The sequence below is a fragment of the Antennarius striatus genome, chromosome 14 (genome assembly GCF_040054535.1).
Source record: "Antennarius striatus isolate MH-2024 chromosome 14, ASM4005453v1, whole genome shotgun sequence".
In the NCBI taxonomy this organism is placed as follows: domain Eukaryota; kingdom Metazoa; phylum Chordata; class Actinopteri; order Lophiiformes; family Antennariidae; genus Antennarius; species Antennarius striatus.
This window is the reverse complement of record NC_090789.1, coordinates 3,711,589-3,727,091: the sequence shown is the minus strand read 5'-3', so window position 1 is coordinate 3,727,091 and position 15,503 is coordinate 3,711,589.

Sequence of the window (15,503 nt, the reverse complement as noted above, 5' to 3'; positions counted from 1 at the left end):
TCCGCAGAGACCCAGACAACATTAGCAGAGTTGATACATTACCAAGCAGAAACCACCATAAATTAAGGATCTACTTTGTTCCCGGTCATAGTCCGCTGCTTATCTCCCGCCATAATTTGCCTCTCCGATGCTCTCCTGTGATGTTACAGTTGGGCTATATCTTAAAATGCATGTTGCGCCGATGCAGACGAGTCTCCTTGTTTGTTAATCCCAACTTGTTATCCCTGACATCAAACCCAATTTATCTGTTTTTTCACATCAATTTTCAGTTCGATGGAGCGGAAAAGCGGCGGGATGCGAATCTACCTTTCTAAACGATAACTGAGGATTTCCTGTAAAACACTGTTTTGTTTCTCCTTGATATTAAGCAACATCGGGATCGCTGAAAGGTTAATTAGATTGCCTTCTTTTGAGCAAACAGCGCCTTATTTCTCCCTTTCAGAGGTACCTATAAACATCCTCCCCATGATAACGAATGGTGATTACGACGATGATATTAATTATCATTACTTTCAATTACTACGCCCAGCCAGGCCCTATCGGTTATGAGGGCAGCTCCCTGCGGAGGAGCCGCCACCCGCCGCCGAACATTCATTAGCCGAGCCACGTGATCTTCTTCTCCTTCTTCATCTCCATCTTCTTGTCTTTCATTCTATATTTAATCATTCTCTCTCCTTCTTCTATCCAGGTGTCAAAGAAGCTTTACATGCCACCAAGGGCGTGCAATGAATGAACAAAATGAAGTCGAAGTGTGGAGATACAAGATGACCTGTTACGGGATCAATGGCATAGATGCCTCAATTTACCTCCTCTTCCTCTCTGTCATCTCCCAGGCCACCTATTTCATTCCTCTCCCACTCTCACTCCCGACATGAAACATCCATTTCCGCCCCATGAAATATGGAGAAGGCCCTCATGAATTGTTTACAGGTTAGCAGCACGCATGCCGATGGCGGCGGGGCGGGGGAACGAGATCAGGTTTTTCAGGCAGGCTTTAGCAGGGCGAAGGGCTGCCGAATATGAGCGTGAACCTGGAGGGTAGGACATGGCCTGCAGCCAATCAGGAGGGAGTTGCTGAGAATTTAATATGGCTACAAAGACTTTGTCGCATGAACATTCATGTGGTCAGGTTTACACAAAATCAATACTATCAAGCCTCTGGCGATGACACTGGCATTGCCAGTTTCTTTGATGCTCTACTGGGACGGCCTTGGTCTAGCACATACATTGTTAGCTGAGATGTTGTAACAAGTTTGAATAATGTAAGGCAGGAGGATGATGCCCTAAGTAATCTACTAAAGTCAGACTACTTCCTGGGAGTCAGTCGATGGCGTAAAAGGAAGAAGCTCTTGGTTCAAACCCCCTGAGGACTTTCTATGGGGTCTTTCTGGGTTTCTGATAAAACTGGCTTGACTTATCCAAAGTTAGCCCCCCACCTGGATTGGCCCACGCACCCCTGCAATCCTAGACAAGATGAACGAAAAACATTCATGATAGCATGAATGTTGAGATTCCCGGTAGCTCATCTTAAAGCGCTAAAATGCTACATCTTTCCCAGAGGAATGCAGAGATTTAGCGATAGTGGGATTAGAGTCATGATTTCGATCGGGCAGATGGATCAGGATATTTAGTTGGTTGGTTAATTTCCTCCTGATGAGCTCGAAGCCTCTGGGATATGAAGAATGGATATACCAATGGACGTACTTCGGTGAAGGTTTTATCCACTGTGGGGATTTTTTTCTAAGGCCTAATAGCTTGTGATTGATAATGATGAACTTGAGCAGGAGGGGTGTGCATTTCAGATGGACAGATAGAGCATTTTGAGGGCTTGCTCACTAAAGTGCTTTGCTGTAGCTCCTGCACTTGTGGTTATAATGGAGTGCTTGGGAGTCACGCCACTTGAGAGATTGTGCAGCTATATTATTCATCTGTTTCCTGTGCCATTTCTGCACATCATTGAAATGTAGGCCTGGCAGAAAGAATGCGGCGGCGGTGCCATCATCCCCTTATCAGTCTCTTTCTCACTGTCTCTTTCACTCGCTTTCAGCCTCGGTCCTTTCCCCCTGTCTTTGTCACTCAACCTCTTTTCTCTGTAGAGGAACTAGAGCCAAAAGAAGGGAGGAAGAGATGAGATCAATATTCCTCTCAGGAAACAGGCTTCCTCCCTCTGACACTCCGTCTGCCGCTGCCTGTCTTTTATAGGCAGCCAGTCTGACCACATCATTGGAGCGCTGTGGCTAATTTCACATGGACGCCAGATACACAGTCTCACTTGTGGCAGAATGTGTGACGAGCTCAATACGAGGCGACCGTACAATGATGGTTGGAGGGGTTGCAGAATGTAAGGGTGATAAAGAAATTAGGGGTTGTGGTTGAAGAACAGGAAGACAGAGGACGACAAGTTATTGGTGACACAGTGATGGCTGTTTAACATGTACTCACATCCTGCCATATTTGACTCAACTGGTGACGCCTCTGTGCTAAGTTCTCACCAGAGCTTTGTGGAAATATAACTCTCGTCCACATAGTAAGGAAACAAAGACTTTGCACAAGACCTTGGAACAAGACCTCTAAAGTCTTTAGTCCAGTTGCTTTGGATTCAACCGAATTGATCCCTCATGAACTGATCAACCACACACGCATTTACTGTAAGCGGTAAACTTAATAATGCACTTTAGCACACTTAGCCTTACTCCTGCGTATCACTCCGACCAGTGATCGATTGCCACCTTTTCCTTCTCCCTCCATTCAGAATCTTTCACTTCTCCGGAGCTGAAGTGCTGTTTCCACATTCCTAGGTGAGTAATAATTTACCGTCAAGAACTGTTCTCCGTTTTGACTGCCGGGGCAGCAGTGCCACAACCACAAATTATATCAGCTGGCACACCACGTGGATGTCAGGGCCGGTAATGGCTTGTAAAGGGCTTCAGTATCATATCAGGGGATGCGTGTCGTTCATCAGATGGTTGGGGCGTAAGGTCGTTGACCTTAATGATCACGGAGAATCGAAGTTGATTGTTTCCCCACACAGTTTCTACACCACTCTATAGGTTTGATTGTGTGAATACAGGAGCGAGAGAAAAGGAAGAGCTTGTGCACAACAACAGGAAGGGTGGGTTTTGTCGAGGTTTGTCCATTCATGAATGGATGTAAATAGGGAGATTTCCACGAACCGTCAGAGTTGATTAGCCTAGATTGGTGGTCCCATCTCTCTCTCTCTCTCTCTCTCTCTCTCTCTCTCTCTCTCTCTCACACACGCACGCACGCACACACACACACACACACACACACACACACACACACACACACACACACACACACACACACACACACACACACACACACACACACACACACACACACACACACACACACACACAAACACACTTATCCTCTATCTTATGGACCTGCTACCTAGAGATTAGCCTCCCCACAGAGGGGTGTGGCCGTGTCGTTGACCGTTGTCCAATCAGGCATGACAGAGCAATGACAACCGACCAACCAGCACATCCAGATCCCACCGGTCTGCCAAGGGGGCGTCACATGATGGGACCAACTGTCACCACACATGGTCTCTTTCTCTCTCAAATCTGTCCATTTGTGTCTGAGAAACAATCCATCCATTTATCCTGGTAATCTGGGTGAGGACGGCTTTTTTTTTTCCTTCTATTTTTTGGATTTGGTTCAAAGCCATCCTTCCTCCAGTGAGGAAGTAGACTTCAATTAGAGCCAAATCATCTTCTGGCTTTTGTATCCCGCGTGTACGTTTTTGTGCGCTAAGGACATACATTGTGCTGGGATGGTTAAGTGGTTCAATACGCCGGTTCTGGAGCTGCACAAATTCCCCTGATGGCAATGAATCCCGCCAGATCTCTCCTGTGCATTCATCTCTGCTTTCCAACAGCGTAGTTACAAAAAAAGGAAAGATTAAAGAGGGGAGGACTTCCCTGGTTCTCTTCAAATTGAGAACACATTGTGTTCCTCACAAAAGATTTTTCCACAGGTGCACAAACATTATCACTTTCTTTGCGGCGGCCTTCATTGACCCCGACTGATGACTTGCTTTTTGTATCAACAGCACCTGGACATTTTCAGCTTCATTTGATTCCAAATACAGAGATTCTGCTCTGGATATCCACACTACATTAACTCTCCCAGGGACAACAAACACCATGTTTGTTTTGGACATAAAGTAAAGGACATCTTGGCTTCAATCGGATCACTTCAGATTGAATATTGCCGTATTTTAAAACAACAAACCCTAAAACGCTTTGTTCCAAATTCCACAGCTGTTCACGACAAAGGATCCTTTGCGCGAGGTTAGATTTTAATCGACGTCAAAAACATTAGAAGCATTTTTTGTGTGCACGTATGCTCGATAAAAGCACAGTTCTTTACATACTCTTCATCGTGTCCTTCACGTGTTTCCACTAGCGGGCTGGAATACATCCTACAATGTGTTTAATGTTTGATTTGCTCAAGGTAATTTGCTTGCAACTCTGGCTCGATGTCTCCCTCTGGAAATGATTAGTGCTGTCGGGGCAGCCTGAAACCATTACTGATGTACGCTGATGAAGTCCCATTTGTTTGAAGTGCAAGCACTCTGTCTAAACCCTAGTGCATATGTGTGCACGTGTGTGTGTGCATGTGTGTGTGTGCGTGAGTAAGCCTACATACATCTGTGCGTCCCAGTGTGTGAAATCTGCCTCTCCTTCCCTTTCTCCCTCAGCCAAGCCCACACCACTAAAAGTCATTGCAGAGAGGAACTGGAAATAAACTTGTGAGGAAACCCGATCCCTTTGAAGCATCTGGCTCGCGGCTCAAACTATTGCCGGTCATCAAATATGTGTCACCAAACCCCCCAATTTGTGTATAAAATGTTTCCTTTGGCAGCGGACGCATTTTGTCATTGTTGCATGGCCTCAGTGCTTCGACAAGATAACACAACAGCTTTTTCCTGCCCCTGGCATTATTTTCTACGCAAAAAAAGTCAACAGAGGAGGCAGTTAGAATTACTTCAATATCTGCGCACATGTTGGAGGCTTCAGGACTAATGAGCCAGCTCTGGAGTGTATTGTGTGAGTGTTGATGTGATGCAATGCAATTGTTCTTTCAAACAAAGGGACATACGCTGAAAAATCTGCTTTAGGTTTTAGGCCTGTGGGTAAAAGCTGGACTTCTTCATGTGTAGTCGAAGATGGTCTCGTATTCTCTGGTAATTCAAAACATTTTTCCCTTGGACTGAAAATGTTTGGCATAAGTGAGAAGAAAAGAAATACCACATGTTGAATATAACCAAAAAAAAAAGAGTGTTTCAAGACAAGACTTAGCAGTGAATTCTACAAATTTCTCGTGACACAAAACTGTTGAATGTAAGTGGTTTTGTCTAGATTTGAGAATTCATTGCTTAGAATTAAAGTTATAAACCTCAACTCTTTTACTCTAATAAAAGAGAATTTTGTAAACAACATCATTAAATATATTCACGTTGCTCTTTATTTTAGTTTTAATTGTTTGTTGTGGAGTCGGTCATAACCAGTCACTATTACTGCGTGAAACCAATCAACTTTATATCTATATAATGCGTCACAGTTCGTTCAATCATCACAAACAAAGTGTGAAAATATGATGTTTTGCTTCTATGGAGGGTCACGTAACTGATTCTTGGTTTTCATTGGTTACTCGTCAGCGTACTCCAGGAAGCATCTGACAAAACATCCAGCAGTTACACCCAAAAGTGACAAATATAAAACATAATTTTATATGTCTTTTCTTACTCATTTAAATATCTCCAATACTCAAATAGACACAGAAACTTTTTGATTACTTCTATTATAAAGGTCTTTTTATGACCTTTGACGCTACTTCACCAGGTAAAACCCTGGCTGTAGCTCTTCACGTGTCACAGCTTGGACTTCCAGTTGGTTTCCAAAGAAAATACTCTTTAATTCTGGCAGTTCATCTTAATTTTTTTATACGATCTAATATTAACCAAGCAAAGTGGGGAAGGAAACGTGAATGAGGATAGTGATAATTTTCTCATTGTTGTCCTGCCAGCTCCACAAAGCCAGCACGAGTGAGGCACAGCAAAGGGTTATTTAAAGGAGACCGAAGGATGTCCTCGCTAATGGATGATGCACTTTACTCGCCGGCGCACAATACTGTACACTTCTATTTAAATTCAAATTACGCCATTTGAGGTTCGGCGAGGCTGTGTGTGGGTGTCAAGGGAGGGCCGTGGTAAGTCCCTTTTGTAGTGTCTTTTTGTCAACAACGAGGTTGAACCCCTCTTAAAATGCAAGACAAAGGCAGAGAGGTGCTGAAGGGCAGGAAACAGCTCCACCACTTCTATTCCTTTTCCTTCAGCACACACACTCACTCCGCTAATTACATGTTCTAACACTATATGTTCAGCACTCTAATTGTGGAACCACAAATGGTTCAGGCTGAAAATAGATTTATCAAGAGAGGTACAAGTCGGTATCAATTAGAAAGCATGCAGCTGTTTAAGTTTACACTTTAAATATTATTATTATATTATTATATATATATATATATATATACTGAGCTGGTCTGTTCTTGCTTTAGTCAGATAAACATGTTTTTAGGGGGGGAAATATTCCTTCCTTTGAATGATGGATTAAAAATGAGGCGGCCGTCTGTGTGGGCCGTCTTAATTCCGTTTCTCTCCTCAAGCAATGATTTGCTTTTAGCCGAACAACCAATCAGAGCGATTCCCCTCAGGGAGAGGTTACCCTCTGATTCACAGTCGACCTAGGAGCTGCAGACGGGGGCTGATGACCGACCAATGGCGTGATGTGTCAGGAATTATGGTTGGAAAAGAAAATAAATAAATAAAGGGCATGCACATTTTGAATTTGGATATATTAAAATTCTTGCATCTTTTGACAAAATATTTAGTCGTTTTTAATTCTCTAATTTCTATTCATATAATTTTCTTCCGCTCATTCTGGTTCGGATCGTGGGAGCAGCAGTTATCCTCACCTCCTCCAGCTCTTCTGGGTGTATCCAACCAATCCAAGAGAACTAATCCCTCCCCAGCGTGTCATGGGTCCACCGGGGGGGTCTCTCCAGGAGAGGCGAGACCCCGCCTCAGCTGACTCCTCTCAATTTGCAGGAGCAGCAGCTCCACTCTGTGTTCCTCACTTCATCCCTGAGGTTGATCTCAGACCCCCTGCGGAGGAAGGTCACATCAGCCACTTGTATCCGCCGTCGCTTTCTTGTTTTCGTCACCCAGAGCTCATGAAGGTCGGCAGATAAAACATCATGAAAGAGAGTAAGTCTACATCTCAAGTTCACAAGGTTCACAAACTCGACCTTTTCTAGACGCATGGATTTCACCTGGCGGTGGCAAAAAGTGCGGTAAAAATGAAATGAAATGTAAGAAAAATTAATTTCACTTGTTAGAGCAGCTGTGAGAATGGAGTTGGATCAAACATGAGGCGTCCGAGCTGCTCTCCCCCTGCAGACTGCACCAGACTGGTCTATTATCAGCGCGTAGTGGCGGTGAGCCTGGTGAGCTCCTAATGATAGCTTTGCCCTTCGCCACAGACTAAATCCAGGCTTGCTGGGTAAACCAACTCACTGCTACCACTTAACCCCTGTCTGCCCTCCCGCCGGCAACACTAAAAATTTTCTATGTATTTATATGCAAATCTGAAGGGGCCGTCGGACCGCCGTGTACCCAGGCACTGCTCACGTCTGCCATGGAAACAGCCGCCGCAAAACGTCCCCCAAAAATAACTCTGAGAGAGATTCTCTTTCATTGCCAAAATAATCTCAGTGTTACAATAATAAATGTCAACATTTCAACGAGTAAGAGGTTTTTAAATCCTCAGCTGGCTTGCCTTACTGCCGCTCCTCGGAGAGGAGCGTCTCCTTTGGTCGTCTGTCTTCGCTCCACATGACTTTTGGTATTTTCTTTTGCATCTATATGAAACACTTGGAGCGGGGGGGTGGAGGGTGTTGTTTGTAGCTCTTGTATCAGTTTACTCATTTTTCATCGGAGCCTCCGTCGTGCCAAGACAAACAAGTCTTTAAAATTATCCTCGGAGTGTTCCCAAACTTCCTTCGAACTCATTTGAAGACTCACCAAACCCAATTTGTCTCCATAATATGTAACTGTCAGCACTTCACAACCCTGTAAAAGAGACACCGGAGAGGTTTGCCCCCGTAGTTCGACTTCTTTGAGGGAAGCATTAGCGAAGGTTTGGGAATGTGCGTGTTTGTGCAAACGTCTTTGTGCACGTGTTGCTGTAGGGCGCCAGGTGTGTTCACCTGTCCGCCGTTCACTCGCCTTTCAAGGAGAACCGAAGTGAAGGCAAAAGCACTCAAGATGTCCAGATATCGAGTTACGCGTCTGTCTCTGTTTCTCATCATTCAAACAAATACGCACATGCTCAAACACACACACACAACGGTGCATAGAGGAATCCAGAGGGTCCCTGATCCATGAAATGGGGAGTAAGGGCTTGGGGCCATGTGTGAAAGCTGTGGAGAGGAAGAGCATGATTGATGATGAAGATCAGGAAGCTATGCAGGTAGCGTTACATGTCAGGCTGGGGAGGCGCTATTAAAGCATTCAAAGTCCCAGAGACAAAAAAAAAAAGAAGCGCACCCACAATGACAAGGATACGAGAGAAAATACAGACGGGTGGAGTTTACAATTGAGTGGTAGAGAAACGAGACAAGCTTATAACCGGACGTGAAAAAGTCTTTTTAAAAGCTGAAAGGGTGAAAATATGAGACTGAACATTACATTTCAATCGTTGTCAGGTGATGCATGTTGAGCTGTTGTGAAAGTTTGACCTTCGAGCGAATCTCTGTGGTGAGTGTCTCCCTTTGTCTGCAGTTTGCAAAGTTTTACAACAGGACGTTTTTATTGAGAGGTAAAGTTATCATCGCTGTAATGAAAGTTCTGATATCAGCCTTTAAATCAGGTTTGTAGCAACTTTTGTATGGTTGTAAAAATGGACTCCTGCCTTAGAGGCATCACAAAAAAACGTTAACCAGAGTATTCAACGCAGACCAAAACCAGAGGAGAAATCAAATAACAAAAGGAGGCTTTAGGTGGGAACGGTATCTCATGTAAATGTGACCTGAGTATAAACATTTAACTTTCCAAGACCACAATTTCCTGTTTTCCCAGGCGATTAGACTGCAATGTAAGCCTGGAGGAGTCACGGCACGGTCATGTTTCCTCCCGTGCTTGAAATGGGCTGGAAGAGGAGGGCCGAGGAGGGCTGATGAGGGCCGAGGAGGGCCGCAACGCTCTGACCTCAGCCGGGTTAAAACTCCACCCAGACCAATCTGGCCCCGCAACCGGATTACTCTGACTCTGGGGCGTCAGATAGGAATGACTGGATTGGACCCAACCTGGTCCCTGGAGAGTTCACCATCAGCACACTCTCCAGAACACACACTGTGCCACAGTGTGTGTTCTGGTTTCACACAGCATGCAAATTAATGTAAATATTCCTTAAACATCTGGTATATACCTCAGTATTTAATAAATTATGACTCAGTGTATAAAAAATAATGAGTCAGTGTATAAAAATAATGACTGTGTATAAAAATAATGAGGGTATATGAAAAACAATGGCTTTTCAAAATAATGACTTAGAATCTCAAAATAATAATAATAATAATAATAATAATAATAATAATAACAATAATAATAATAACAATAATAATAATAATAATAATAATAACAATAATAATCTGATTTTAAAATAAATACACTATTATTAAAAGAAATAATGCTTTGCCACGTCATTGTTAGTGATGTCTCCCAGTCTTTTAATGTTATATATCGGTTTATTATTTGAGTAGAATGACAGATTTATTGACCTGTTACTGAATTAAAATCTCCTTTGAATCAGTCTCTCTCAATGAAAGAATGCATCTCTATCATCCTCTATTCAGAGTGAAATGTGTCATTCACGTTTGTAGGCGACATCTGGCATCCAACAGTGTAGCTGTGCTCCTGATGGCGTGGGACAACCTGCTTGGTGAACCAGCCCACAGGATGAGTCAGTCGGCCCTGACTAAGTGTGTGGTTTCTACCCAACCAGTGTGTCACTGTTCTTTCCTTTGAGGCTTTTCACCGGCTATAACTTGCTGTCAGAGCAACACAATGAGACGTCGGAAGAGGAAACTTAAGTCAAGTGTGTTGGAGTCGAGCCTCAATGAGCGTTTTTTGATCCAATTTACGGTAATAACTCACTATTTGGAAAAAAAAAAAAAAAAAGGCCATAAATGACGGCACGCTATCGGAGTCTGGTTTTTAATATCAGCATTTCTCGTGGAGATAAAAGGACATTTGGAAGTCCTCAGAGACGCCGTTATCTGATCTGTGCCTTTATTAGAGTGTCTCTGCTGCCTCCCTGTCTCGTTTTGGCCCTCTTTATCTTTCTCATTTCATCTGTCTTTTCTCTCTATCTCTGTCTTTTCTTCTGCAGAGCTCCTGCTTTTTTAAAATCCCTGAACCTGTCTTTTTAATGCTTTCTCTCACTCTATTTCATCCATTGATCATGTCTTTTGTGGACTTGATAGTATATTTCAAGACTATAAAGTGTGTTTATGTTTGCATCCCTACTTCATTTTGAAATAAAACAAAGAAAGAAGGACAAGAAAAAAGCAAAAGTAGAGCAAAGAGGTTGCCGGGAAAGAGTGTGCCGTGTCGCCCCCTTCACCTCCCTCTTCATCCCTCTTCGTCTTCCCTCCCTGGTGTTTATTGCCACTGCTGCGTGTTTGTCCGCCTGTGTGTGTGTGTGTGTGTGTGTGTGTGTGTGTGTGTGTGTGTGTGTGTGTGTGTGTGTGTGTGTTCATGCACAAGGGATAGAAACCCCAAAAGCTGGCCCCATGACAAGTGACCCCCTTTATCTTCCCCAACTCCCTGTAGCCAAAACCATCAAGAAAAGCAGACAGCAGCGCCGCTGCTCAAAAAAAAGAGAGAAAAGAAAGGAGAGAGACGAAAGACAGAGAGAGAGAGAGAGAGAGAGAAAGAGAGAGAGAGAGAGAGAGAGAGAGAGAGAGAAAGAGAGAGAGAGAGAGAGAGAGAGAGAGGGAGAGAGCAGGCCCAGCTGTAAGCGGCACAATGCGAACGAGAGCTTGGCAGAAGCTCAAAGCTGCTCCAAACGAGTGCCTCTCACTAACCCTCCTGAACTCCTCCAGCCCTCCCCGACAAATTAAAAGCGTTTGGTGCTATAAAGAACGGGGGAGGAAGGGAGGGGAGGCAGACGAAGAGAAAGGAGAGGTGGGGGGGGGAGACGGGATAGAAAGGGGGGCACGGGATTAGGAATTAATGTGTTTCTGCACTGGTTTATCCTCGTGATTACACCAAAATAAATACAACTTGTAGATTTTTTTTTAGTTTTCCATTCGATGTTGGCGACACTTGCCAGGAGGAAAAGGTGTTAAAAGTGTGTCTCCTTTCTTAAATGACTTTTTATTTTTCCCCAAACGCAGGAGAAAGTGTTTGCAATCATCCCGTCGCTTCGATTTAAAGATAGAAAGTAAAATCAAGCATGACTGGGTAAAAGATGGCAATGAAAGCAGAAGGGTGTGATCCTGTGGGTGAGCGTTACGTAGGACACTAAAAAGAGTGAGCACAGGATCGACAGATACCGATTAATCACAGTTGGGATACTTCACACATTCAGACTTGCAAAAAAACGTACACAAGCAGTCAAACACACACCTACGAGCTGCTGGAGGACAAAAAAGTGGAGGAGGATGAACTGGAGTTAAACGCGACCCCAAAAAGACGATCACCGTGACATCATTGCTTCCATTTCAATCCTGTGACCATAAAACATGAAAACATACCGTACTCAGAGAGGAAGGCATTGATCTCCTTTGTGGCGTTATACATTTGGAGCTGATCCTCCTCTGGCAGCACTTACATATCCTTCAAAAAAAAATGTGGACTCACATCTGCAGGGCATCTTTAGCAGCTCTTTTGCCATACCGCTGCAGCAGCTGTGGCTGAAAAGTGTGGACATGTGTTCCTCAGCGGAGTCGAGAAGTTGGGTCTTCCTACGGTTAAACTCGGTCTGGAGGTTAAATAAAGAACTCAGACAGATTAGAAACCTGCTCGCTCTTTTTCCTTTCATCTACAGGAAGTGTATTTATTATAAAAAGACCTTATTGTTTGAATACTTTGATGTAATACCAGGGCTTCAGGAGGTGAAATAAATGGAAAATTATTCTGTTAATCAGGTCGAAACACGATCACTTGGGGAAGAAACATCTGTCCGATACCTGTTTAAACTGAACTGGACGTACTACACATGTACTCGTCTGAATAAACCTGATTCAAGTTGAACGGCCTGAGCTGGTTTCATTTTACTAATCTAGTAAATCTGCCGTAGTATATGAAAGTTGTGGTGCGGTTTGGGCTCTGATTAGACAGGAGGTAGTTCATCAGCGTTACCTTCAGGAGGCTCAGTCCGTCTGGAGTTTATAGAAAGTGAAAAACCGTCCGCAGGAACACGACGTTCACCCGTTAAAACATCAGAGGAAGAGGTTTAACTCCACCCAGCGCGTCCCCAACCTCCTGCCATTCATTTTCTCTTTTACCACAGTGTGAAAGCGAATACCCTGCCCCGGAGAAACGGCCCCACATTCCTGCATTTACAGATGACAAGCTACACCCCCCTCAACCAAACACAAGGATCCTAAACCCAGGTCTGCCGACCCGGCGGCCTGCTGTTCCAGATGCCTCGGGTTTCACCCGGGGTAAATCCAGCTTTGGCAGGGATTCAGATCAGACTGCCATCCATCAAAGTCTGCACACATTCAAGCGTGCACCCCCATGTGGACCCCCCCCATCTCTTGATGAAAGATGTTGTGATTGATGGTCACGAGTGCCCATCTCCGATTGGTCAGTTCGGTCAGTTGCTCCGTTGAGACGGCATTAGCCTCCATCGGACTCGTATGGCCAACTTCACCCTCTCCTCAGACCAGGTGGCGAGCGTTCAAGCAAACTTGGGTTGTTTTGTCTGCAGAAACGTGTTACATTATGACCTCTTAACACGATAGGGGCGGGGGAGCAAGCGAAGGATCAACAGTCCAATCAATCAACATCATCTTGTTTAGTCTGTAGGTCGTCTTCCCCCTACAGGAGGCTACCGTCGGCTACCGTCAGCTCCCGACCGATGGAGAGTCCTGGTTGGTTATTCTCAGGAGATTTTGTCAAACTCCGATAACAGCAGAAGAAAGGAAGTTGTCTCCATATTCGGGCTGATTACCCCCCCTACACGTAACAATCACAAGCATATGTGCAGCAGCAGCCACTCCGGCTGTAAATAACAGCTAACAGTTCCGGGACTTTAGTTTTTGTTTCGCATCAGCACGTCCGCCATCGCAAATCATGTCGCAATGCTGCATGTCGCTGTGTGTAGTGACATTTTTAAATAAAGACAGCAGATGATTGAAAGAGGGAAAAGGAGGTATCGCCACATTCTGGTGGAACGGCTCGTATATCCGAGGGTACTTTGATGTCACTGACTCTTGTACGATCACAGGCAAACACATTTACGGCAAAGTGTGCAGGACACAAACTGCTTGGCGATAGAGCTTCGACTGTGGAGGAGGGACAAATAGATAATTTTCTCTAATGAAATTAGACAGCAAATATAATTTTGTTGCTTGTACTTTATTTTATTTATTGGACTCCTTTGTATTTTTATTTCTTACTGATTTCCCAAAGTGTGATCTGCGTGCATTTTCGAATACAGTAATAAAATATTGATTTTTTTATTTTTTTATTTGGAGGCCGCACGGCATTCCAAAGAGCGCTAAAAATCCCTCCTGCGGTGAGATCCTTGAATAGAGCTCTAAATCTTAAGCAGCTCACTTCAACACCAGCAATAATACATCCATCGCTTTAGTATTTCCTTCTTAAATTAATCACATTTCTCACTCCCCGCAGCTTCAGGAGGGAGGACAAGCATTCGCTTTTCACTTCTACGGATTCAGACCGCACAACCTTGACCACATGTCATCCTGTTTATCTCCCATCATCCTCATCCTTCTCCACAGTGGAAAAATTTAATAAGTTTAAAAAATGCCATAAGATTCGTCATCCATCTTTTGTGCCAGGAGGAGTGAAACTCACAGGTTGCCTGAGGACACATCCATTCATTAAGCCCCACCGCCCCAGAGGAGGAATTGGACCATAGGCTCCCAAGTGCATTGCCATGTCACCTTGAGCAAATCCAGATGATTAAGTGACAAGCACTCCCATGTGGGGATGCTATATTTCCCAGGAAACGCCAGCACTTTCTCTCCTTCCCAATTTTCAAGATTCAACTCCTGAAATATTGGGCTGAGGAGGAAAAAAAAAAACATGGCAGCTTCTGTCTCTCTTCTCTCCCTCCATCTTTCCTTCCCCTGCCATGTAAGCAGCATTAATTGCCTTTCATAATTAGCCCAGTGACAATAATTGCTGAACTGATAAAGCTGAGTGCTCTCAGTGTGTGCATGTGTGTGTGTGTGTGTGTGTGTGTGTGTGTGTGTGTGCACATGAAGTCACGCATCCAGCTCTCCTCATTCTTCCACATGCGCCTCCTGATAAAGTGGGTCATCAATGAAATGTCCCATATTTAGATCACACAAGGACAATTCCTTCCCACATTTCCTGGCAAGTTTTCCCATTGTTTCTCCTCTCCCCCACTCTTTTCTTTTTTATTTCTGCGTTAACATGCAGAGTGAGGAGGAAGGAGGAGGGAAGAGTGTGTATTTTAAAAGATGCATCCTCGCCAATGGAGCTTCTGCAACCTCACAGCCAGGAGCCGGCATGTAAATTTGGGGGAAAGCAAGACAAGGAAGAGTTTTAATTAGCCTGGTTAAGTAGGCGCTCACGAAGCCGCCCAGGCTCACCAGGGGGATTACGACAGATTTATTTAGCCCGGGCTGCAGGAGACGCCGTGATATGATCCATTCCAACAGCAACAATAGCTCTGTAATCACGCTCCAACCCCAGAACCCCGACTAATCTATTCCCGTGTCTCGAAACAAGCACTCGTTTTATTCCCTCTCATCTAGAAGTCAAGAGTTTTGTTATTTATTTATTTATTTCACTCCTCTCCTCTCCTCCCCTCCTCCTCCTCCCTCCTTCCTCCTCCTCCTCCTCGCTCCTGCGTTCAACCCTTGTGGGCAATTTAGCGAGGCACTCAGACATGCTAACACAATCAACAATCAGGTCGTTTGCTCTCTCTAATAGGCACTCTGGTTTTCAGTAAAAGAAGCTGTATTGTTTATTTGATTGTGTTCACAGAGGAGAGTCCACTGGGGGAGTCATTGTTACACGTGGAAGGTGGAGGTGGGGTCTTCCAGCCTTTTGTTTTGAAGAGACTTGCTCCAGGAAGTCGGAACACAGAGGTAGAATAGGAAAGAACACACACACAAAAAAGTTACACTCAATTCAAAGCTTTGGTGTCTTTTTTTGGGGGGGAGGCTTGTTGTGCATATAAAGT